Here is a 27,445-nt window from a genome sequence, read left to right on the forward strand (position 1 = left end):
TTTTGGGACAATCATTTGTATGATATTGTGAGAATGTATTGGTTGTGGTTTTTACACATACAGGGAGTGCAGAATTATTAGGCAAATGAGTATTTTGTCCACATCATCCTCTTCATGCATGTTGTCTTACTCCAAGCTGTATAGGCTCGAAAGCCTACTACCAATTAAGCATATTAGGTGATGTGCATCTCTGTAATGAGAAGGGGTGTGGTCTAATGACATCAACACCCTCTATCAGGTGTGCATAATTATTAGGCAACGTCCTTTCCTTTGGCAAAAATGGGTCAAAAGAAGGACTTGACAGGCTCAGAAAAGTCAAAAATAGTGAGATATCTTGCAGAGGGATGCAGCAGTCTCAAAATTGCAAAGCTTCTGAAGCATGATCATCGAACAATCAAGCGTTTCATTCAAAATAGTCAACAGGGTCGCAAGAAGCGTGTGGAAAAACCAAGGCGCAAAATAACTGCCCATGAACTGAGAAAAGTCAAGCGTGCAGCTGCCAAGATGCCACTTGCCACCAGTTTGGCCATATTTCACAGCTGCAACATCACTGGAGTGCCCAAAAGCACAAGGTGTGCAATACTCAGAGACATGGCCAAGGTAAGAAAGGCTGAAAGACAACCACCACTGAACAAGACACACAAGCTGAAACGTCAAGACTGGGCCAAGAAATATCTCAAGACTGATTTTTCTAAGGTTTTATGGACTGATGAAATGAGAGTGAGTCTTGATGGGCCAGATGGATGGGCCCGTGGCTGGATTGGTAAAGGGCAGAGAGCTCCAGTCCGACTCAGACGCCAGCAAGGTGGAGGTGGAGTACTGGTTTGGGCTGGTATCATCAAAGATGAGCTTGTGGGGCCTTTTCGGGTTGAGGATGGAGTCAAGCTAAACTCCCAGTCCTACTGCCAGTTTCTGGAAGACACCTTCTTCAAGCAGTGGTACAGGAAGAAGTCTGCATCCTTCAAGAAAAACATGATTTTCATGCAGGACAATGCTCCATCACACGCGTCCAAGTACTCCACAGCGTGGCTGGCAAGAAAGGGTATAAAAGAAGAAAAACTAATGACATGGCCTCCTTGTTCACCTGATCTGAACCCCATTGAGAACCTGTGGTCCATCATCAAATGTGAGATTTACAAGGTGGGAAGACAGTACACCTCTCTGAACAGTGTCTGGGAGGCTGTGGTTGCTGCTGCACGCAATGTTGATGGTGAACAGATCAAAACACTGACAGAATCCATGGATGGCAGGCTTTTGAGTGTCTTTGCAAAGAAAGGTGGCTATATTGGTTGCTGATTTGTTTTTGTTTTGTTTTTGAATGTCAGAAATGTATATTTGTGAATGTGGAGATGTTATATTGGTTTCACTGGTAAAAATAAATAATTGAAATGGGCATATATTTGTTTTTTGTTAAGTTGCCTAATAATTATGCACAGTAATAGTCACCTGCACACACAGATATCCCCCTAAAATAGCTAAAACTAAAAACAAACTAAAAACTACTTCCAAAAACATTCAGCTTTGATATTAATGAGTTTTTTGGGTTCATTGAGAACATGGTTGTTGTTCAATAATAAAATTATTCCTCAAAAATACAACTTGCCTAATAATTCTGCACTCCCTGTATAAACACATAAATAAGAGGGAACCAGTCCAAGGAGAGATTTATAGATAAAGACCAACCAATGGGAAAGTCGCCCGGCAGACTCCCCTGGCACAACATCGCCTGCCGGTGTTCCAGATCTACTGGCGTTTAGATCTACTGGCGTTTAGATCAACTGGCGTTGGTCGAACAGATGTGTGGTAGTCTTGCGTTTCAGGAGCTGCTACTGACAAACCAGCAAAAAAAACGGCAAATGTGTCATCTGTGACACTTATGAGGTTATCGCAAACACACTCCGTCAGTCTTGATGCTGTTGAACAACAAAATGTATAAAAATGTGGCGAGTTTACCTGGTGATATCCTCATGCGCGACGCGATCGCGAAAACAGCAAACAAGTAATACCACGCCGATGTTGTTCACAAGACAGCAAGAGTAAATGATCGGGAGACTCTAGTCGTCATTATCGTTCCCCTCGCACGGTTTATTTCTCCGGTTTCAGCGTTTTTGCTTCACAACTAAAGCGAGCAGTTTACTTTGTGTGCACTAACATGGACTCGTGTCAACCAGCGCCACCTCTGGCCAAGTGCCACAGCCTACAGCCAGATCAACTTGTGACACACATCTGCACCACATTTGAATTCGTTTCATGCACAATACATTTGTACCTTTCAATTGTGTCTGTTTGTGCGTCATGCAAATAAACCTTTGAAAAGAATGAAATGATATCATATATTCCTTATTGGCCTACATTTGTACAAAATTCCAAATTATATACACAAAGTCATAGAAACCAGCGGCAGGTGGAAACAATTGCCGCTGAAAACGCTACGCTACGGGACTCGGTCAAATCTCTAACCGAAAATGTGACCCAATTAAACATAGAAAATAAAAAAATAAAAGAGACCGTTATAGATTTACAACCCGTAGCATGAGAGATAATCTGGTGTTTTCTGGTATTCCAGAGTCTGCCGGAGAGGACCCGGAAACGACCGTGAGAAGCTTCATTAAAATCCACCTGAAGCTGCCGGAGGACACGGTGAAAAACATAGGGTTCGAAAGAGTGCATTGCATCGGGCTCCGAAGACAGGAAGCGGGAGACCACGTCCTATTGTAGCCAAATTCGGCCACTTCAAGCAGAAGGAGCAGGTGAAGAGTCGCGGCAGAGAGCTGAAAGGAACGGATTTCAGCGTGAACGATCAGTTCCCCAGAGAGATCCTGGAACGACGCAGGGTCCTCTTTCCAGTCCGACGTAGTTTTATCCAGAAAGGCTACCGGGCTGTCATCGCCGTGGACCGGCTCCATGTGGACGAACAGCTCTACCGCGACCCTGGCACCACTCCATGGCTGTATTGTGTCACGGTCGGGCGGACCACACACAGTAATTCGGCGTGCCCGTGTGGCGTGCTGGCTAGACCCAAGCGCGGCGAAGGCTAGCGGTGGGTTTGGAGCAGACACGCAGTTATTCTAGTAATGATCAGTGCACGAAGCGTGGCTTCGGAACTGTCGTTACAGACAGAGAGCGAGTGGAGCCGGGAAGAGAAAAAGGATTGAAAGGGATAATCACTCACGGTTGCTGAATCAGGCGGAGACTGACGTCGGCAGAGTTTCGGAGCTCCTGACACGAAGAGAATGATGTCTGAGCGGCGAACAGGTGGGTGGCGTCTCTCTTTTAACCCCGGCCCCGTGATCAGCTGATCACAGCTGATCACCGGCTGACAGGACCCCCCCCCCCCGAGGACCGGCACCCGACGGGCCAGGACGGCGGCGACGGAAATCCGAGATGAGGGAAGGATCCAAGATGAAGCGGGACGGCACCCAGGAGCGCTCATCAGGGCCGTAGCCAGCCTAGTCCACCAAATACTGGACCCCCCGGCCCCGGGGACGGGAGTCCAAGATCCAACGGACAGTGTAGACAGGACCCCCATCGACGATCCTGGGCGGGGGCGGGGCCCGGGAGGGGGGCGCCAGCGGGGAAGCGACGTGCCGCTTAAGCTGCGAGACGTGGAAAACCGGATGGACCTTCATGGCGGGCGGAAGCCGGAGACTGTAAGCCACGGGGTTGAGCCGGGCAGTGACTTCGTACGGGCCGACGAACCGGGGAGTGAGCTTCTTGGACTCACCGTGCAGCCGCAGGTGCTTTGTGGAGAGCCAGACGCGGTCCCCCGGCTGGAAGGGGTGACCCGGGCGGTGGCGGCGACGATGCTGCCGGGTGTACAGAGCGTTGGCCCGGGAAATGGCAGCCCGCGCCTTGATCCAGGCCTGGCGACAGCGGCGGACCATCCGTTCAGCAGCAGGCACGTCGACCTCCGCTTCCTGATGGCTGAAGATAGGAGGATGAAAACCATGACAGACCTCAAAGGGCGAGAGGCCGGTGGCGGAAGAGATGTGAAGGTTATGAGACAACTCAGCCCACACCAGGTAACGAGGCCATAGCGACGGTTGGGCGGAGGCGAAGCACCGTAAGAAGCGCCCCAACTGTTGATTGGTCCGTTCAACCTGCCCATTGGTCTGAGGGTGATAGCCGGACGAGAGGCTGGGAGACGCTCCAATCAGGCGGCAGAAGGCCTTCCAGAACCTGGCGGTGAACTGGGGCCCCCGATCGGAGACTATGTCCTTGGGGAATTCGTGAAGCCGGACGACATGGTCCAGGAGGAGCTCAGCCGTCCGTTTGGCGGAGGGGAGGCCGGCCAGGGCGACCAGGTGCACCGCCTTAGAAAACCGGTCCACAAAGGTGAGGATGGTGTCAAGACCGTCCACAGATGGGAGGCCGGTAACAAAGTCAAGGCCGACATGGGACCAGGGACGTCTCGGCACAGGGAGAGGGTGAAGGTCGCCAGCGGGCGGCTGGGTGGAGGACTTGGCCCGAGCACAGGTGTCACAGGCGGAAACGAAGTCACGGACGTCCCGAGTCATGGAGGGCCACCAGAAGGCACGACGGAGGAGCTGGAGGGTCCTGTCGGGCCCTGGGTGACCAGAGAGCGGGGAGGAGTGAGCCCAGAGCAAGGCCTCCTGACGGCACCGGGATGGCACATAGAGCCTCCCAGCTGGGGTGTCCGGCGGAGGCGGTTCGGCGGTCAGGGCATCCCGGATAGAGTCCTCCAAGGGCCACCGAAGGGGGGCAGCGAAACAATGAGACAGTAGGATGGGTCCAGGGTCTGACGTGAAGTCGTCCTGGGCGAACTGCCTGGAGAGGGCGTCTGCCTTGGTGTTCTTGGAGCCAGGGCGGTAGGCGAGGTGGAAGTTGTACGGTTCGAAGAATAAGGCCCAACGGGCCTGCCTTGGGTTGAGCTGCTTGGCAGAACGGATATGGATCAGGTTCTGGTGGTCAGTCCAGATCAGAAATGGTTCTTTCGCTCCCAGGAGCCAATGCCGCCATTCTTCCAAGGCCCACTTGATGGCTAGGAGTTCCCGGTCGCCGACACCATACCGTCGCTGCGTGTCAGAGAACTTCCTTGAAAAATAGCAGCATGGGTGAAGTTTTCCATCTGGGCCATGTTGAGAGAGGACGGCGCCCGCGCCAACATCGGAGGCATCCACCTCCACCACAGGATCAGGGTGGAGCAGGACGGGAGCTGTAGCAAACCGACGGATAAGGTCTCGGAATGCCTGTTTCGCACCAGGGGGGAGGCAGAAGGGCCTGGGCAGGTTAGCTGGTTTAGTGAGGGATGTCAGTGGCGCGACAATGGTGCTGAAATTGCGGATAAAGCGCCGATAAAAATTGGCGAAGCCCAGGAAGCTCTGTAGCTGCTTAAGGCTGGAGGGCTGAGGCCACTGGGTCACGGCTTGGAGCTTTTGCGGGTCCATGGTCAGGCCATTGGAGGAGATGGTGAAGCCCAGGAAGGTAGTGGACCGTTGATGGAAGGCACACTTTTCCAGTTTGCAGAACAGCTGGTACTCGAGCAGCCTGCTTAGCACGGCCCGCACATGGCGAATATGGTCCACTTCGGTGCGGGAGTAGATCAGGATGTGTGTGTCGTGTGGCGTGCTGGCTAGACCCAAACGCGGCGAAGGCTAGCAGTGGGTTTGGAGCAGACACGTAGTTATTCTAGTAATGATCAGTGCACGAAGCGTGGCTTCGGAACTGTCGTTACAGACAGAGAGCGAGTGGAGCCGGGAAGAGAAAAAGGATTGAAAGGGATAATCACTCACGGTTGCTGAATCAGGCGGAGACTGACGTCGGCAGAGTTTCGGAGCTCCTGACACGAAGAGAATGATGTCTGAGCGGCGATGTCTCTTTTAACCCCGGCCCCGTGATCAGCTGATCACAGCCGATCACCGGCTGACATATTGACCGCACACCAGATAAGAATCTGCTACACTATTCTCTTCACTCACACTCTCTTGTATTAACTTTTGCTTAACTATGTAATATCAGTTTGCTAATTTAGTATAACGTCACCGTCACTCTCCGCCAACGCTTTAATTGGAATGTTTCCGTTTTTATTTCTTTTTCCCTCTCTCTCTCTTGTCGCGCACCTTGCTCTTTGGTTTATTTGCTTCTCTTTTCTATCACTATGTCGATCACCTGTTTCCCTATCCATCCACAAGCGACACTGTCTATTTCTACATGCTTACTCTGCACGATCACGCACACACATGCGTTTAAAGGCAACACATTTACAACAGCCACACAGCGCACACAGATATAGGACACTCGCACACGTTTGCTCATATTAGTTATTATGCACACACATAGTCAGACCTATGGAGCTTCTCGCCGCGCATTTTCTTCTCTTTACTTACAAAAAAAATGATGTGTTTCCATTTTCCTCACCCGTCTAAGCGAGACACACAGCATACATCTTTAGCCACAAACACACAACTATGGGCATGCTAAGATTTGTCACATGGAATGTGCATGGAGCTGGCTCTAGGGAAAAAAGGTTAAAAATACTTAACCAACTTAAAAAAATTACAGGCAGACGTTGTTTTATTACAAGAAACCCACATGCCCGTCACAGGTTTGAATAACTTAAAACACCTGAGTTTCCTAATGTGTTCTCAGCCTGTTATAATTCTAGACAAAGAGGAGTAGCAATTCTAATACATAAAAATATTAATTTCACAGTACTCGATACAGTTATAGATCCAGAGGGCAGATTCCTAATCGTCAAACTATCTATACTTAACCAAAAGCTAGGTATTGTAAGTATATATGGTCCAAATGTTGATGACCCCTCATTCTTCCACGGTTTTTTTAGTACACTCTCCGAACACCTAGATTGCACAATTGTTCTTGGGGGAGACCTCAACCTGGGACTAAATGAAGAAATGGATCAATACAGCAGGAACTCAGCATAACTGGCAGTCCACAAATATAATCAAACAGTATATGAGCGACTTTGGTCTTTGCAATGCATGGCGCTCCCTTCACCCCAACAGTAAGGAATATTCTTTCTTCTCACATGTCAATCACTCCTACTCTCGTCTGGATTATTTTCTGGTCAGCAGCTCATTGCTGAGTAACATTACAGACACTGAGATTCATCCTATAGCTGTCAGCGATCATGCTCCTGTATCTTTAACACTAACACAGATGAATAATACTACACCAAGAAAAAACTGGAGATTTAATACATCACTGCTCAAAGACGAAGAGTTTATCAAATACTTTAAAAAAGAATGGACTCTATATTTAGGCTTTAATGACATTCCTGGAACATCAGCATCTGTCCTCTGGGAAGCAGGGAAAGCCGTGATGAGAGGTAAAATAATCTCTTTCTCATCACATAAGAAGAAAGAAGAAAACAAAAAAATTCAGGAACTAGAGAAAAACATCAAATCCTTAGAAAAAGCCTATGTGTCACACCAAGATCAAGAAATATTAAACAAAATACGCAAGACAAAACTAGAATTAAATGAAATTATTAATAAAAAGACTAAATTCTTAGTACAAAGACTTCGCCTGCAAAATTATGAACACGGTAACAAATCCGGACAATTTCTTGCTAACCAGTTAAAAATCAATAAAGAAAAAACAACTATATGTGCTGTTAAAGATTTATCTGGGAATACAATATATGATACTAAAAAAATAAACAAAATTTTTAGGGATTTCTATGAAACTTTATATACACCACAAATAAACCCATCTAAAAACGAAATTGATCAATTTCTCGACAACATAACTCTTCCAAAATTATTAGACACCCAAGCAATGGCACTGGATTCGCCACTGACGCCAGGTGAACTCCAGGAAGCTCTGATAAGTATACCCAATAATAAGGCTCCAGGTCCAGACGGTTTTCCAACAAATTTTTACAAAGAATTCTGGACAATTCTGGCACCAGTTTTTCACAGGATGTTGCAGGAAATCAAAGAAAATGGTAGACTACCACCAAATATGAACTCTGCAAATATCAGTCTCTTACAAAAACCAGGCAAAGACCCTGTATTTCCTTCAAGCTATCGTCCAACATCCCTTATTAATGTAGCCTTTAAAATAATCTGCAAAGCTCTCTCAAAGAGATTAGAGAAAATAACCCCCCTTTTAATCCATCCTGACCAAACTGGTTTCATAAAAGGTAGGCACTCATCAACAAATACACGTAGATTACTTAATTTAATAGACTACTCATGCAGTAAAAACATTGAAACCATAATATTTTCTTTAGATGCAGAAAAAGCATTTGACAGAGTTAACTGGAAATTTCTATTTGCAACTTTACACAAATTTGGTTTTGGACCCTCTTTCATAAACTGGTTAAAAATATAATATAACTCCCCAACAGCTTGTGTCAGAACAAATGACCAAACATCCTCCAGCTTCTGTCTCTTGAGGGGCACGAGACAGGGATGCCCACTCTCCCCTTCACTGTTTGCAATTTTTATTGAGCCACTAGCAGCAGCAATTAGACAGGCTACAACAATTAAGGGCATAAAATGTAAGAATATAGAACATAAAATCAGCCTTTATGCAGATGATGTGTTACTTTTTCTCCAAAACTCAAAAACATATATCTCTGGGGTAATTGCATTGATAAGTTCTTTCTCAAGTGTCTCAGATTATTCAATTAACTGGTTAACAGTTCTTCCGATTAATTGCTCCTTCCATAATTCTTCTCCTTCCCCACTGCAATGTGGAAATATAAAATATTTAGGTATTAATTTCTCTCCTAAACTTTCAGAATTAACTAAATTAAACCACATCCCGCTTTTAAAGACAGTAGAAGGCGACCTGGCTAGATGGAAATCTTTACCCATATCACTCATGGGAAGGGTCGCCGCTATAAAAATGATGGTCTTGCCAAAAATAAACTATTTATTTTCAATGATCCCAAATAAGCCATCACAAGATTGGTTCAGATCTCTAGACTCGTATATTTCTAAATTCCTTTGGAAAGATAAACCCCCACGTATCAGCTTAAAAACACTACAAAGGACCAAGGATACAGGAGGATTAGATCTGCCTAACTTTAATAACTATTTTTTAGCCAACGTCACTAGCCGTGTCTGGACCTAAACTCCGCTGCAGGTCCATATATCAAACGATCACTATGGCATTACTGAGAGTTGAAAAACTGTCTAAAGTCTTTTATCTTTAATAAAATGATCAGCGTTCTGCTCTACCAGGTTCAACAATTGAGTTTAACATCCAGGCATCCATGAAAACGGAATTTATGAAAACTAAAAAGCAGTGACGTTTGTAGGGTTACTGAAGTTGGGCTAGCTGCTATATAATGATGTGCTACGTGACCGCTAGCGACACAGCTATGTTAGCATAATATAAACAAGCTAACTTTTTTTCCACTCGATAAAAGTTAACGTGAGTGTTCTCGGTGGTCAGGAACAAATGTAATCGCATGGCAGGATGCTGTAAAAGGACCAAACTTCAGCCAGGAGAACAACTGAGATAATCCATCCATAATACGAGGTTAGTCATTCATATACTGCTGCATGGGCTGGGCTGTAGTTACATCGTAAGGTTTTAAAAACTGAGCTTAAATAAATGATTAGCGGTAATAAAAGCCGAGGGAGGTCAACAGTGATCACTGACTGTTTTAGGAGCTTTTTGAGATCAAATAGAAGAAAATACATAACATTAAACATGTTAACAACACAAAAGCCATATTAAACGCAGACTACTTTAGGCCCGGAAGTAGGATTCGTCGTGTCATCACTGAACAACCGGATTGCAAAATGGGAAGCAGATTTATCAATCAACTTAGACCCAAACCTTTGGTCTCAGATATGCTTAAAAACCTTTCAATGGATCAGAAATCCCAGTTTGCAATTAATACAATACAAAATACTACACAGAGTGCACTATACTGGTCATAGGATGTTCAAGATGGGCTACACGCCTTCCAACAACTGCTCACACTGCACAGCAAATACACCGGACAATTACATCCATGCTCTTTGGTTCTGTCCACCAGTTCAGAAATTTTGGCGTGAGATATGTGAAGACTTATCAAAGTGTCTGAAATGTAACATTCCAGCCTCCCCTTTAGTATGCTTGCTGGGCAACTTGGATGAGGTCACTGCAGAAATAAACACAGCCCACGTTGTTTTTACGGCCCTATGCATTGCCAAGAAAATGGTCCTCATTAACTGGAAAAATAAAAATAATCTTAATTCTAACCAATATAAAAACCATCTAATAGATCACATTAGTCTTGATACAACCTCTGCCATCACATTTGATCAATCCCTTTGGGCTCCTTTGATCGGCTTCATCACCTAGTGGGGGTGGGGGGTCATGGTTTGGTCCTGCCTTCGCTATTGTGGTTGATATGGGGGTAGGGACGGCCTTAGGGCGTCTGGGGAGTCCCTAGGGACGTTTCCCTAGAGGGCCTAACCTGGGGGATGTGGCCATGACCTGGTTAGGAACTCTGGGGGCTCTTAGATGGTGTTTTCCTTGTGACTGCGTACAGCGGAGATGGGGGAGGGTCTGTGCTGGCGGACGTTGGTTACTGGCCTGGTAGCCTGGCTGCCCCTGGGAGGGTCCGGGACGGGCGTGGAGGCTTGGGGGTCTGGGGGTGCTCCGCCCCCCGGTCTGGGGTGCTGGCTGGGCCTTGGGGGCTCTGGTCCTGGCTGTTGTGTCGCCGGAGCAGTGGGCGGGTGGGTGCAGGGGGGGTCAGCCCCAGTGCAGGAGACCTCTGGTGCATCGGCCCAACTAGCTCTCTAACTGGTGGGGAGGTTGTTATATCTTTGCAGGTGGTCTCCTCACTACAGGAGCTCACTCTGCAGGTGGGGGGAGAGATATAGGAGAGGTGGAGAGTGAACTCAACCTGGGTGTCTATTGTCTTGTGTAGTTTGGGAGATGATTGGATGATGGGGTGGGTGCAGTTTTCTCTGGGGTGGAGTCAGGTGGGCTGCCCTGGACTCTGTGGGGCTGGGCGGTGCTGCTGCTGCGGGCCCCGGTCCGGATGGGCCTGGGCCCCCTTGCCCTGGTGGGTTCCAGAGTGTGGGGGTGCCTACTGGGGTCAGTGGAGGAGCTGGCCCCAGGGAGGGGCCGCTTGCCCCTCCCTTTCTTCCCTCCCCATCCTCAGCTGCCTCCCTATTCCCGCTCTACCACACCCATCCACACACGCAGGGCTTGGGGTGCAGGTATGTCACCAGGGTGCAAGGGAGGCACTCCCCCTCTGTCCCCTTCTGGCCGCCTGTGCCTCAATTTTATTCTGCAACCTAGACATCCACATTACTCACACTCTCACATAACACATACATATAGGGCCTTGGGGGTGGGCACGTTTTACAGCATCCAGAGGATGGTCGGTGTACTCCAACCCACCTCTGGCGCTGGTGCCCTACCCTCAATTTTAAATGCATTTAGACACTAAGGGTTTTCGGGAGGAGCCGTGCTGCTCTCTGAGAGGAAGCAAGTACCATGCTGTCCTGAGTTTTAAATGCACTTTAGAACAGCACACAGCAACACTACATATGAGCGGGCGTAGGGATGTTTGAGGTCTTCACTCACCCCGGTTCTGTTAGCCGTCAGGGCTGGGGGGCTGGGAGGAGGTGCTGGCCGTCAGACTGGGGTCTGGGATGCGGGGCCTCCCTGCTACTGCAGATAAGGAGGTGGTCCGCTTGCCTCCACCCCAGAGAGAAGGGTTACATCTCCTGGGTCTAGGTGCGGCTTGCCCCTCTGAGGGCGGGGGTACCTGGACCTGGGATATAGAGTATGTTTGGGGAGTGCGACTGTCTGTGCAGTGTCTATTTGTGTCTGTCTACACATTGGGTGAGTGCTGAGTATTTGGTTGTGCATATGGGGTGGGAATGCACGTTTGTGTCCGCGTGTGCCTGTTCGTCTGTGTCTATATGTCAGGTTGGGTCTTAGAGTCAACCTCTCTGGGTACATCTCAGGCCCTCTAAAGTACGGAGGCCTATCTCCCCTCACCACACTCCCTGCCGGTGGCTGATGCCCTCAGACGTTGGTGTGTTAGTGGTCCTTGTCGTCTGGGGCTGGGCGCTCATGTATGTACCGGCTCACTCCTGGTGGCCGATTGGCGGGGCCGGGCGCCTGTGGCCCGGCTGGGCTCCTTCCGGGGGGTGGGATGCCCTCAGGCCTCTGGCCTCTGGGCCTGAAGCTCGGTCCTCTCTGGCACAGCTGGCTGCCGGCAGAGCCCGCGGGCACGCCACTGCAACCCCCTCTGGCCTCTGCTCCGTAACTGCGGGGTGACCTCTGTTTGGGGCTCTACTCAGCTCTTCCCAGGAGGGTGGCACGGTTCCCCCCCCTTTGGTGGTCCTCCTCAGGTCCTTGTACTCTGGGGCCTCTGGATATCTGGGGCCTGGATCTCCTCCATACCTGCTTCATACCCTGGTGGACGGGGCTATGGCTCCCCACACTCCCTAGCAGATCGTTACATGGAGAAACCTTTGGAATACAAGCATGCTGATGCACACAGGTATGCACACTGGTGTACACACGGGTGTTCACACACGCGGATTACACCTTCTTGGCTGCTGCCTCAAAGCACATTGTGCGCTGTCTATCTTGCGTGCTGCACAATATCGTTTAATATTTAGTATCTACTGTTATCTACTGCTAGCTAGTTTATTGTGATGGTGCTGTTTTTTTATTATGTTGCTCTTTGTTGTTTGCTTTCTCTTCTGTTTTTTTTTCTCCATACAGGTGATCCAGGTGTTTTGTTTGTTTTTTTTCTTTCTTCCCCCCTTTCTCACCGTCTCTTCTCCCCTTTGGTTTTCTTTCTCTCCCTCTCTTTCTTTTATTCTTTCTCCCTGTCCTATCCCCCAGTCATGTCTGTCCCGTTTGTAGCAACCGAAAATAAAATAAATTCATAATTATAATAAAGGTCAATCAAATGGACCAATATGGCAAGGCCATGATGATCCACTTGGTAAAATAAATCCGCTTGGCATCTTTCTTGGCCTTAAGACAACAATTCTGATGGCTAAAGATCCAAAAGGGACACAAAAAAAAAAAATCTAATTTCCAAGAGAGACCTGGCATCATGGCAACAAAAGTCAAAATACATGTACCACATAAGTACATAACATTTAAAACAAATACAATATCCCGTACAAACATGTGAAAACTATACAATAACAGATCAATTGAGAGCGACATTAAAAACAATCACACTGAGTAAAAGAGTTATTCTCTCGTTCCTTTAAGATGGACTTAAACTCCCCCATGGTAACCAATTCTGATCATTTCAGTTCTGCAGGAAGCAGGGGCAGCATATTTAAAAGCCTTTTTCCCTAATTCTGTTCTGATTTTTGGGACAATCATTTGTATGATATTGTGAGAATGTATTGGTTGTGGTTTTTACACATATAAACACATAAATAAGAGGGAACCAGCCCAAGGAGAGATTTATAGATAAAGACCAACCAATGGGAAAGTCTGCATATATACAAAGATGGACATTTACCAGCAGCATACAAAGAACAATGATGTACATGATTTCCATAGCTAGTAATAAAATGCAAAGCACAATGGTAGACAGTATCCAACCTCTTTAGGTAGTGCGCAGGTGCGGGTGCAGGTGCAAGTGTTTTCTCACTTGGAGGGAGAAACAGGATTGATTTCTACAAAAAGTAACTTAGTTTTAGTCTTACCTTAGACACATACACACAGTTTCACATAATCAAAGAGTGATTCACCCCTCCCCCATTACAGCTATATAGACGAGTATTCTTATGAGCTGCAGTGAATATGCAGTGAACACACACCACTATGACCAGAACACAAAGTAAGCAGTCCAGCTCTAAACTGAGCTGGGGCTCATTTTACACTGAGGTCAATCTACTATTCACTTCTAACAGTGTACACCAGCTATAAGCCGAGGATAAAGGAAACACAGTTTTTTTAGGTGTGACCTGCTCTAAATAGTGAAAGCAGCACGGTGACTGCAGCAAGCAGCGTCAATATGAATTCCCAGTATGCTCTGAACGAAAAGATAGGAAAGGTCAGAGCCTGCATTCATCTTTTCAGTACAGTTTTTGCTCGCAGCATCACCTTTTCCTGCTTTTATTCCTCCATGTCCTTGGCCTTTTTCTTGTCTCTCTGGGGTAAATAAATGGAAGTCTGCCACGCTGTGCAGCTCAGCGCTGATGACATTTTGTTATCCGCTGCGGTCTGCTGCTTTCACTCACAGTAAACCACTGTCACTCATTGCACACGCTCATAATGCTGTTTCTCCAGAGCAATTAAACTCGTGTTTATTAAAAAGGCCTGTACATGATGCAAATAATTATTACCAGGATACAATATTATGTAAATAAACTATATGAACCGCAAGCTGGGTCTAGTGGGGGGTTTATTAGTTTACCCTTGTAAATACTGATTTTTAATGGGTGAGACACGGAGGTTAGCAATTTGCCAAACGAGCCATTATTGAGGCTCTGTCTCATTTCCTCAAGTGATGGCTTCTCCCTGAGTCATCATCTTATCTTTGCCCGATCCTCTCCACCGATTTACCCACTCAGGATTATGACAGCACTGGATGGGCTGCTGAGAGGATAATTTCTCCCACTCGCACTTATGTGTTATCTACATTATCTATCACAGAGGTTGGGTTTAGTGAGCCTGCTGAGGAACACTAAGAAATACAAACAATTACATGCTGTCACTGCATGGGCTGTGTGCAGTAAAGCATCATCATCAATAGCATATTTACAGTGTGTGTGTGTGTGTGTTTTGAATTGGGTGACATGTAGCAGAGCTAAATAGCTGAGGTGTAGCTTTGGTGTGCTAATTTACATGTTCAAAGTTCAGTCAATATTTTTCACGCACCGGAGGATAACTAGGAAATCTTTCTTTGTCATCTACACTATGCATACACTGTGCAAGAAATAGTGAGTTTGTAAAATAGTAATAGTAAAAAAAATCATAATAAAAAGAATCTGATCTACAATAATAAAATAATAGAGTGTACTTTTCTTTGTATGTGTAGTTTGTGTTTAGTGAAGACAATAAGAAGGTTTGGTGTGTGTGTGTGTGTGTGTGTGTGTGTGTGTGTGTGTGTGTGTGTGTGTGTTCTCTGGAGTCAGCATGGCAGATGGTTTTGTGTGGAGGGTGTGCTGGGAGAGCAGCAGCTGCTCTCACTGCGCCTCTTTCCATTCTTCTCACCATCACCCCCACCCACACACACAAACACACACATAAACACATACAGTGCTCCTGAAAAATACACCAGGATCACCTGACGGAACTAGACACTGATCCCCTCCATTATTCATCGGCTGACTGAGTGCAGCTACATGACCACCCTAATATGCTGTAAATTCCTAACACAGTGCTCCCCTGGCTTTACTCGCTTTCTAACTGAGTTCTGGTTTTGCACTCGCCTCTGCAACACAGTTCTAGTTTGTCATACAAAGAGCGCCATGTGGACAATGACATCATTCTCAAATTACGAAAGGAATAAAGGGCTCAGCGACGAGCAGAGTGAGTGCAGAAATAAAAATTAAGCATTTTTTAACTACTCTCCCATCCCAGTGCCCATCTTTTGTGTCAGGCTCTCCCCCCTCACTTCTCTCCCCTTCACCTCTCCTCTGAGAAGGAACTTCAAAGCAGCTCTGAAGTCAGTGGGATAGAGGAAGGGAATCCCTAGGGGACACACACACACACACACAGAGTTCACACACAGAGAGCCCAAAGATGGCTAACAAGCAGTCACATAGTGCCCTTTGAACAGTAAGCGTGTGACAGCCTCAAACGGGCCCGAATCGAAAAGAGTGTGGCAATTTTTCACAACCGTATTGACTTCAATAATCCAGTTTCATGTGCCTGTTTTATCACATCTCTCTGTGTCTCTCACACAAATGCTGACATGTACATGCCAGCTCTCAAAATCTGGTGCAAAAGAATCCACTGATTCTTATGGATAATAATCCTGCTAATTTCTAAATTCTAAATTTATTAGTAATACTTCAGATGGAAACTAATAAATAAAACATTCTCTTATTCAGCAGTTATCACTCCGCAAGGGACCAAGTTCATTAGAAATACACCCCCACCCCCCCTCTCAATTTTCACAGAAAAAAAGAAGCCTGGATTGAATTATTCAGATTCAGATTTTACTCCTTGATCTAAATTTTATCCGGTGTTTTTTTGCTTCTTGATGAGGATGAATCTGGGGCTAAGTTCTCTTTGATCAGGAAGATGAAGCAGGTGTTCTCTTGATCTTCCAAGTGGGAGGCTGACCTCAAACCCGGAGTTACATTGCAGACATACTGATTTTGAATCCAAACCACTGTAAGGAAAACTTAATCACTTCTCAATGTCAATTGTGATTTCAAGAGAACATTACAAGAGAAAGAACTGCAAACTGATGTCGTAAGCCTAACCTCGGCATCTTCAGCAATACACAAGAGATTCCCATTCTGATTTTGTTGTCAGTGTGAGTCACACTCTATATCTGCACAAGCCTTCTCCAATATTTGTTGTGGATGCAGTGCGAGCTACCTTAGAGGAAGCAGAATGGAACAAAAATAATACAATCTCCCATAGAGAGTAGCATTGGAAATATACAAAACAAACTGCACATGATCGTACATGGGCTCTGCTGCAACATTGTAAAGAGAAAGAGACAAAATATCAAACGCAAACTCCTGGAAGAATCAGTCACACAGACAGGGAGATAATGTATCTGTTTGTGTGTGTGTGTACTCAGAGGGGGAGGATTAAAAATGGATGTGCTTTTAACGTGGGAAGAGCGGCATGCTATTTTGTCAACCTGAGCGTCGTGGCATAGGCCCTGCTGCGAGGCCAGAGGGCGGGAGAGGGGATTTGCTTACGAGGGAGAATTAATCTCAGGTAACCTTAACAGAAGTGAGGAAGGCATTGCATTCTGCTTACCAGTGGGCTACTGCAGGCTTTCATGATGGCAACAGCACACCGCATCAAGTCGATGATAGCCTTTCAAGGACTGCAGCCAGAGTAGCGTATACTGGCTATCGTATCAGATTCTTCTTCAAACACAAGAAGAAGTCAAATGTATAATTTATTTTTCATACAAACTGTTTTGTCTGTATCAACCTGTAAGATTGTGAGTTGCCTGAAAACCCACGCTATCGACTTACCCCATTTCAAGCAGGCACCTATCTACCTGGTGACACCTATTATACTGTAGCCAATACTTGCGCCCTGTGTGGGTATAAACACTATGGAGCTGTGGTAACGTCACTTTTTGGGTATAACAAGACTGATACAATGAGTACAATGGACCAATTTAGGATGTAATGTGAAACTTTGGGTTAAGAGGTTTGGGAATCCTTGTGTGTGTGTGTGTGTGTCTGTGCTCCACACCTTTACACACACAAACAGCAGTCAGTTAAGGGGAGCCACTGATAGCAAATGTAAAGTGGACTGGATTAATCACTATGGAGCACAGTTGGACAGACAGGCTGATGGACACACATATAGAGTTTCTGTAATCATTACACAAATAAAAGGTTTCAGCTTTTCAAGCCTGTCTTCAAACAGTATCCATGCGGCCACATGAGCATTGTTGCTTGATGTAAGGATTCCGCTTGTGTATGCTGGTCACCGTATGAAACCTCCCCTCTTTGCAAGTAGTAATTTACCAACTAGCCTCGTTCTAAGTAAAAGTGGTAAATGGACTGGTTCTTATATAGCGCTTTTCTACTCATCTGAGCACTCAAAGCGCTTTACACACTGCGCTGTGCACTGTGCTGCTCTACTTTACTTAAGTAATCAGAATAAAATTAAACCATTCCAAATTCACGTGCAGATTTTCTGTGTGGCAAAAACTTCTTCCTTCCAGTTTTACATCTCAAATTATGCAGCGTTTACTTCAAGCCATGGCTGTCTGGTACTTTTGTTAGATTTGTGCATTGTCTTAGTTACTCTAAAGAGGGATAATAGCAGGGATTCAATTTGTTACCAGCACTTTATTTGCTTTGTTCACACATCTGTTGCATCTTTACAGCTTGTCATTATGAACACACTAAGGGGAAAATGGAAATCTCCAGAATAGTGAGAAGGGTCAATACACAGTGAATGAAGATAGTGATGGAATGAAAACCAATGCGGTGTCATGTAATTACTAGAGATGGCACGATACCACTTTTTTATGTCCGATACCGATACCGATATCGTAAATTTGGATATCTGTCGATACCGATATGAATCCGATATAGTGTGTTTTTTAATCAACAAAACTGTTTTTTAAATATCTTGCTGCATTTTGTATAAGTTTAAAACAACAACAACACTAAAGCTATTCTGTTATACCTGTATGCAAAAAAAAATAATTTCATAGTTCAGCAATACTGATCAATCTAATAAACTTAAACCTACACCATCCTCCCTATTCTGGTATTTTAAAGAGTACTTAGCATAAATATTAAGCAACCTAACTAATAGGGTTCCAACTCCCAGCAACAACAAAAATAAATAAATAAAAAATAGGGAACCACCCCTCACGCTCCACCTCATGATGCTTAATCGACGTAATCAACCTTAATTTGATGCAGTGTGAAAAAAAATGCACAGAAATCAATTATTTTTCAAGAAATATTAAATAGATTCAACATCTTTCTTCAACAAAATTGCAGACTGCACAGATGGTACCTTCCCAAAGGAAAAAGTACTATAGCTTACTAGGGTATATATATTAGACTTAATAGTTACTATATACAGTAATTGACTTCTATTCATTTTGCATCAAATTAAAACTTTGGGTGTAAGATTCAGATAATTATTTATTAAAAGCTAGACATTTTAAATGAGAATAAGAAAGAAAAGTATGTCTTTGTGCCCCCTTTTCCCTGTTAATGCCCTATCGGCCCCCCTGGCTAAACTTTGCTAGATCCGCCCCTGCACAGTTACCAGCGTCAGCTACGTAGAAAAAGATCCTCGAGTAGAAAGTAATATTAAATAAATTCTAACAACAGCTTATCAAGCTTAAACGTGCTGCTGTTGTTCAGCCGCTGGTTTCCTCTTTCTGGTGCAAAGTGGGCCAAAAGCAAACTAGAGAGACAGACTCGCGACAGAAAAGCCGATCAGCTGATCGTTAAGCAGTTTCATGATTGAAGTAGCAGCAAGAAGAGGCAGTTGTTTGTTAAGCTTAACGCAGGAATGCTTTACAAACATTCAGAGATGGACTTACACACTTGCTTTACTTCTCTCGGGATAACTTTGTCGGAGATGAAATGCCGGGTTGCTAGCGAAGCTCCACATGCTATCTAGACCACAGACAGGTCCTGCATGCCACAGCCGCTCTATCACGTGATGCATACTGCTCCGACGTGCTAACGTTCTGAGGTGAGTTACGGCGTGTTGCAAGTTTTGTGAGGTGCTTTCCTGATATTTAATGGATCGGATTACATTTTTAATTTTTCTCCGATATCCGATCCAGTAATTTAGGTCAGTATCGGACCGATACCGATACGTAATATCGGATCGGTCCATCTCTAGTAATTACACCATTTAAGCCTCTTCTGAGTAATGAGCTGCCTATGATATCTTTGTGATAAGTGGTGATATGGTGGGTGGGTCTAATTTTTCCACCATTTGATCTCCCGCTCATTTCATCACAACTTTACAGATTATGTAAGCTAGCTTCACATGCTCAGAAGAAAACAGAAGTTTTTTTTAAAGAGGTGTCTTAGCATTCACCATGCCCACATAGTGAGGCAGTGAAAGTGAACTCTTTAGCTACAAATAAGTGGATTCAGATTTAAGACAGTAACTAAGCCTGACAAGGCTTTTAAATAAAACATTAAGCGTTACCACCTGCAGTCACACCGCCAGGCCCTTATCGGCCAACTGAAGTAGGATAAGCAGATTCAAGGAGAATCGGAGAGTGATGTATCGGGCTGATTTTTCCTGCTTCTTCTGACTAAAAATTATTTGGCATGCCTCCAGTTGTGCTTTAAGTCTCTTTATAAATATCATCAGATGACTGCGTGAGACAAAGTCTGGTTGTTTTGCTTCAATGCTACTTACCCTACCCTGTTTCTACTCTCAGAGTTTTGGCTCTTTGGGAGATTGATTGATTGATTGATTGGTAATTTATTTCAAACATGTAAACAATATACAGGTACATTTAGAAAAGAAAATAAGAGAGAGAAAAAAAATACTACACAAAAAAAATGAATACATTTCAATATAGCTGCCGTTCTGATTAATTTGCATGTTGAAACCCATATGGAAAAGATATATATAAATCTTATAAGGTTTTTATCTGTCTTGTATGAAACTTGTATGAAAAGCATACAAGAGTGAAAACACATATAAGATCCCTTGAAAAATTATACAATGAAACTTGTATGTTTTGTATACTTACTAAAAAAATATATGAAAGCAGGGCTCTAGACTAACTTTTTGCCATGGTTGCACTGGTGCGCCTAAAAATAAAATTTAGGCGCACCAGCACAAAATTTAGGCGTACAAGCACAAAAGTTAGGCGTACCCAAATTTTTTAACTGCATTACTTAACACCGCAGTTTTACATGTTCACGTTTTTTTGATTTGTAAATGATTAACTAACAACCTTTCAAAATGATTAACTTGACACCCCCTTTGCTGCCCAAATTAACAGCAGCTCCATCAGCCCCCATAGCAATGATTTTATCCAACCAGTTACTGCACTGGTCCCCAAGAGCAGCAAATGCTTTCTTTGAGGCAGCATAAATTCCTAAACAAATTTAAAAAAATACCATTTACTTATCAGATCAAGAGTTTACAATGCAGTCTTTTTCAGTTTGAGTTTCTATATTCATGTATTATTGCTATGTTTAATTTTCAATGATAAGAATATGCTAGATATGGTTAATTCAGTAACACGACGTAATATTATTAATCATATACATAGGCTACGTGACATGACATGGCTTGCCTTGGGCATGGGCATGCTGGACCTCAATGTGTCCAATCAGTATATTCGCTGGTCTTCCTTTTTGCAAGATACGAGCGTACACAATGACACATTCTTTTGTGGCGATGTCTGTGTCTCCATCGATCAGGAAGGCCATGTATGTACTGTTCGCAATTTCCACTGACGTCTTTTTTTCAGTGTGTCAGCGATTACGCCTATAAACTGGGCGCACGCAACATCATTGCTGTATGTGGGGTTTATGTCCAAGCCATTTTTCTTGTGAAGAGTTATTTCTGACTTGAACTTAGTAAACGGAACTTCTTCTTTTGCAATATTGTAGGCGATGTTAAACTTAATGATCATCTCGGCCTCCTCCGATGACCTGTTTACTCCTGCCTGCCGCTGAAAGGCAGTGGGGAGCGGGGACATTTTGGCAGAGCATTTATCGCGGCATATAATGTGTCTTATCGATGCTGTATGCTTTTTCAGCGTTTCAATTCGAAACGTATTAGCACCAGTGACAAATGCAGTGTTGCCTGCCATGGTCTTTCCACACTCGCGACAATAAGTGCATCATATTGTCAGCTTGGCTGTATCTTAGCCAGGGAAACTGGTCAAGCCACTCGATTCGAAATTTATACATTTTCTCACTTTTACTTTCAGTGGACTCCGGCTGGGAGTCGATCGTATGTGGCTCATTTTCTGATGCCGTCTCCGGACCAGTGTTTGACAAAAACGGAGAGGTTGATGGCTCCGTGTCAGAGCGCTGGCTCAGAATTTTGGACTGATCAGGTCTTAACTTAACGAAAAAGTTATCAATTGTTCTTTTCATATTTTCTCAATACCAACTTCATACACTTCTGACCTGGGCTACTCACCCTTCTCTACCTGCCCGCACTTTCAAACGTAAACACAAGTAGGTCTGCAGGAATATCTGGACCACGGCCAATCACAGAGGTCCCCGCCTCTGAGTATCTCTGATTGGTTTAGAACACAACATGGGCATAATGTGTGCCTGTTGTTGAACACACGGAGACTTTCAGGGTTGCTGAAACTTTTTTTTCCGAGAAAATACTTGGTCGCACCGGTGCAACCAAGTATTTTTTATTAGTCGCACCATAGAGAAATTTGGTCGCATTTGCGACCAAATTGGTCGCACTCTAGAGCCCTGGAAAGTAATGAGAAAGTGGCCACTTTCATGAGTAAATCATGTGAGCCTTATATGATTTATATATGATTTACTCATGAAAGTGGCCACTTTCATGAGTAAATCATATATGTTTTTACTATTTCTTTTCCATATGGGAAGGGATTGGGAAGAAGTAAACACTTATTTAATCCCACCCCTTTGCCATAAATTATCAGTTAATATTTAGTCAGCTTCCTTACTGATATAATTTGTAATAAAATATAGTGAACAGATTTCTGATATACTATATACTATAATATAACATCATGAATTTTTTTTTATTTATTTATTTTTTTTAAATAGAGACATTCACTTAATTTCAATATTTCCCTTTTCTTTATAGTTCGCGAAGATCATATTTTTACAACTCTTTTTGAACTGTTTTATGTTTGGACATTGCTTTAATTCCATATTCAGACTGTTCCACAGTTTCACTCCATGAACAGAAACACAAAAGCTTTTTCTTGTAGTACGGACCTTCCCTGTTTTGAAGTTACAAAAACCCCTTAAATCAGCGGTCCCCAACCTTTTTTGCGCCACGGACCGGTTTATGCCCGACAATGTTTTCATGGACCGGCCTTTAAGGTGTTGCGGATAAATACAACAAAATAAAACTAGTATGGGTACCGAAAAAAAGAAAATTTATTCATAACACACGTGAAAAGACCAAGGAAAACCGAGTAAACGATAAAAACGATAACAAAATAACGCTGAAAACCGATAAAAACCCTGAAAACTATACATTTCACACCTGAGCCTCAACTCTCGCGGCCCGGTACCAAACGACTCACGGACCGGTACCGGTCCAAGGCCCGGGGGTTGGGGACCGCTGCCTTAAATTATAGCTTCCTTCTTTCAAAAAAAAAAAAAATACTCTGAATATTACCTGGCAGTTCTTTATTTTTTGCTTTGAATAGAATTTGTGCTGTTTGGAATTTCACTAGATCGTCAATTTTCAATATTTCAGACTGCAAAAATAGTGAGTTTGTATATTCCCTATAACCTGCATTGTGGATGATTCGAATTGCTTTTTTTTGAAGAGTAAAAAGTGAATGTAATGTGGTTTTATAGTTATTGCCCCAGACCTCTGCATAATAGCTTAAGTATGGTGAAACCAGTGAACAGTAGAGAATATGAAGTGATGTTCTGTCTAACACCTGTTTTGCCTTGTTTAGTACTGCAATGCTTCATGATACTTTGGAATGAATATATCTTACGTGAGCTCTCCAGTTAAGTTTTTCATCTATTATTACCCCCAAAAATTTATTTTCACTGACTGAATTATTCAAATTTAATGATAATTTGTTTTTATCAAGCCAGAACTTCACTTTACTTATTTCATTAGTCATATCCTCCAATAAATTCTGCAGATCATCACCAGAGCAAAAAATGTTTGTATCATCCACAAAGAGAACCATTTTTAATACTTTGGACATTTTACAGATGTCGTTAATGTACAAGTTGAAGAATTTTGGACCCAAAACTGACCCTTGGGGTACACCACAAGCAATGTCCATACATAAGGAGCAACCACCATTTAATTTCACAAACTGCTTCCTGTCACTTAAATAACTCCGGACTCAATCTAAAACTACCGCTCTGACACCATAACGTTCCAGTTTTCTTATTAATATATCATGATCTATTGTGTCAAATACCTTTGTCAAGTCTATGAATAACCCAGCCACATATTGCTTTTTGTCTATGGAATTTGTGATGTATTCTATTGAATCTAATAGTGCCAATGATGTTGATCTGCTTGATCTGAATCCGTACTGACTCTCGGTGAGTAGTTTATGCTTATCTATAAATTTTTCCAGTCGGTTTTTAAACAGTCTTTCAAGAATTTTTGAGAATTGAGGTAGTAAAGAGACAGGCCTGTAGTTTGTGAAATAGTGTTTGTTGCCAGATTTGTACAGAGGTATAACTTTTGCTATTTTCATTCTATCTGGAAATTGACCAGTTTGAAATGATAAATTACAGATGTATGTAAACGGTTTTATAATAGCCTCAATGACTCTTTTAACCACTATCATATCAATATTACAATCCAAAGATTTCTGATTTTTACATTTTTTGACAATTTCAAAAACTTCATTTTCATCAACGGCTGTGAGAAACATAGAATATGGATTTCTATCAATCAGTGTATCCGATTTTTCCTGTGCTTTCCCAGGATCAGTGATTGTTCTGGCTAAATTTGGTCCAGCAGTTACAAAGAATTCATTGAGACTATTTGCCACAACATCCATATTGTATTCTTCAGGTCATTACAAATGAAATACTTGGGATAGTTCAGTATTTCCCATAATCTTTTAATATTATTTCTGTTTGCTTCACATAGTATTCCTTTTTACTCAATCTAAGTATATTAGGAGAGCAGAAAGAGGAGGAGGAATCAGGACAGCAGCAGGCATGTGTGTGTGTGTGTCTCCATGAGAGGAGAGTGCAGGGAGGCATGAAGCGGCATGTGGCGATGAGGGACAGTGAGGAGAACCACTGAGATGCTGCAGAGTGGTTGTGGTGCTGGCGGAGAGAGGGTAGGTGGGGACGATGGCGGTGGGGTATCACTGCTCATCTAGGATCAATGTGAATGCAGAGCAAGCAGGAGACAGATGCTTTGTGGAGCCAGAGGAGCCAGAGAGAGAGACGGCAGGGGAAGATAGAGTGGGAGTGAGTGACATTTCTCTCACACCACTATGAGCATCCACATCCTAATACTAGCTAATCCCTCTATCAGCCTCTTACCTCACCTGGGCCTATCTCACCGATGGCAGCGCTGTGGCAAAATGGAAGCCTCCTGCTTTCAGAGATTCAGTCAGTATTTTCGTTTGGCCAGGCCAGCAAGGCGCCGCTCCAAGTCCTATGTAACAGAGTATCAGGTCAGCACCGCCAATGTCCTGTCACTCACTCGACTCCTGCTGGCTTTTTCTTTTTGCCCGATAGCGAAGAGAGCACTGATTACTGATTCATGGGGTTTTCATAAGGACTGAGGCAAACAGTGATTTGCTATGTGGGCACGGAGAGCAGAGGGATTTGTGAGTTTTGCCCAGGAGCTGCATATCGCAATGTAATTAAGCAGCAGTATGATGGATTGTAGGTTTTTGCCATTAGATCATATTCCTTAATTATTTAATTGTTTGGTTTAGCAAGCACAGAAAGATGTCTGTGACATTTTTCCAAAGCCCAAGGGGACATCTTCAGAGAGATGATTTTGTCTGACAAGCAGTTGTAAAATATAGAATTTACAACCATTTAAAGCTGGAACCACCAAGTCTTTGGCTCTTTTCCAGTGTCACATTATAACATTTCAATTTCATGGATTAAAGAAGCAGGAGGGGGAAATTCCGCAACAGTAACCAGGCTATCACAGAAGGGATTTCAGTGAGCGTATATTATGCTGTATTCACTCTGTAATATTTAAACATATATCACTATTATGAAGAAGAACCGTTATGACATTTGCTCCATTACACAGGGGGATTTGACATCACCTGGAAAAGGTGATGAAGCCATCATACATTAAAATGTATGATGATATTCACAATACCGACTTTTATATTATATAAATGCTTTAAAAACATGTTTGTTTGTTTTTTTGTTTTAAAAACCCCCAAACACTAATCCCTATGGGATCTGCTTCAACTCTGATTCTTCTCTAGGTCTTTCCTACCACACAGTTCATTTGCACACATATAGCACAGCAATACACGTTAGTTTTACAGTGCTATAGATAGATAGATAGATAGATAGATAGATAGATAGATAGATAGATAGATAGATATCTTTCATAAAGTATTCACAATCACTGATAAGGTGTCCCATAGGAAAGCTTTAAGTATTCACTAGTAAACTATACACGCTTACACATATTTCCTTTAACCCAAATGCACATATGCAACCAGAGCTTGACAGATGAATTTGCTGCTGTGTCAGTCTTGGCTAATTCCGCAAATGAACAGCGGTACACCGGAGGCGGTTTAGCCACATAACACGCCACTCGGTTCACAAAACGGTAGCGGAGATATTAAATGTCCCGCAGCCAGGACAGAGGGGAATAAAAGGGAAACAGCAGCTGGTCACAGGGTAGCAAGCGGGCGGAAATCGACGAGTTATAAAACAGCACCATCTGCAAAGCGAGGAGAGGCTGCCCATACGGTCACCCTACAGCTTTATACCACTGAAGTGTCCCTCTTTGTGTCTAACAAACTCGCAATAAGACGAATACGTGCTGTGCAAACAGGACTGGAAGCTAACGTAAACACAGCCTTAATAAGGTCATGCAGTATTTATGAAGCAGGAAGGGAAGGGGAGCGCGTTTTTCTTCTGGGATGCCCGTTATTATCCACCAACTTGATCTTATTTGAGCTTCTTCGAAAACTCTTACCTTTTTGTAGTCGCTTGACTCGTTGCTGTCGGTGTTTCTGTCGAATATCGCTGGCTAATTTTCAGTATTTTCTGTATCTGGGACTCGGGTTGGCGCTGGTGCTGATGTTAAGCCGTATCTTCAGTCCCACCCGTGTTAGCTAGCCCGCTGCCTCCGCTCGGCTTTGTGGTGCTGAAGTGGACAGCGCACCAAGGAGCTCTGGGAACAAAACCCCTACACTGCGCTTGTCAGACCCTGCCTGCAGCACAGTGCCCTCTATGGATCCGGAGGAGCCACTGCAGCATGGAGCCAAGCACACTGAGTAAGTGAGAGAGACACATAGAGGCAATGGCGGTCCTAGCCTGTTTGGCGCCCCGGGCGAACACTCCCTCTGGCGGCTCCCCCCCCCCACACACACACATACATATAAAACATATTAAGGATTGTACATTAACATAAAACTGTTGTCAGAATCATACTGAATTTCACCAGAGAAACACACACACACATATGAAGAGAGAGAGAGTATGTGTTGTATGCAAACGGCAAACAGCCATCATAATTCGTCATACAATGAGAACAGGACAAATCAACAATTGACATTGACTAATTAATATTAAAATCTGTAACATAATGTATTGTTTGGAGTTTAGTCTGTTACTGTTACTATTTTTACCATTTCTTTTTGGAGCAACTGTAATCCACATAATTTCCTTAGTAATAAAGTATTCTGATTGTTTCAGGATGACCTGCCATTATCCAGTGATACATCTGCTTACCTGTATCTTTTGCTCGTTTCTCCTCCTCTTAGTTTTTTCTAAACTGAGCACCTGATGCCTTTGAACTTTTCTTGTCCATCTTCCATTGGTTTTAATTTTGCACTCCAGTATGAACACAAATCCCCCAACCCGAGGATTGCCACAACATAACCTAATAGACCAACACCTTAGTTCACAGATTCACTTTGTCTAGGGTTTATTTCTGGGATTTCACACAACCCAGGATTCAAATCATGAATACGTAATGGGCT

At 43.9% G+C, this 27,445-nt stretch overlaps 1 protein-coding gene across 3 annotated transcripts in view; it reads right to left on the bottom strand.

The window, feature by feature from the left end:
• srrm3 (serine/arginine repetitive matrix 3) overlaps positions 1–26,742 on the bottom strand; it is a 161,068-nt gene extending 134,326 nt beyond the window's left edge. Inside the window, exons 1-2 of one of the 3 annotated variants that reach the window (XM_040050247.1) lie at positions 26,437–26,742; positions 24,798–24,912 (exon numbers count right to left, since the gene is read on the bottom strand). The gene's annotated coding sequence lies outside the window, so the exon portion shown is untranslated. Of the gene's footprint in view, positions 1–24,797 lie in introns of all 3 variants that reach the window. The other 2 variants (XM_040050248.1, XM_040050249.1) reach the window with 2 other exon arrangements.
• Between the last annotated feature and the right edge of the window lie 703 nt (positions 26,743–27,445).

Source organism: Simochromis diagramma, unplaced genomic scaffold (genome assembly GCF_900408965.1).
Source record: "Simochromis diagramma unplaced genomic scaffold, fSimDia1.1 OVJJ01000131.1, whole genome shotgun sequence".
Classification (NCBI taxonomy): domain Eukaryota; kingdom Metazoa; phylum Chordata; class Actinopteri; order Cichliformes; family Cichlidae; genus Simochromis; species Simochromis diagramma.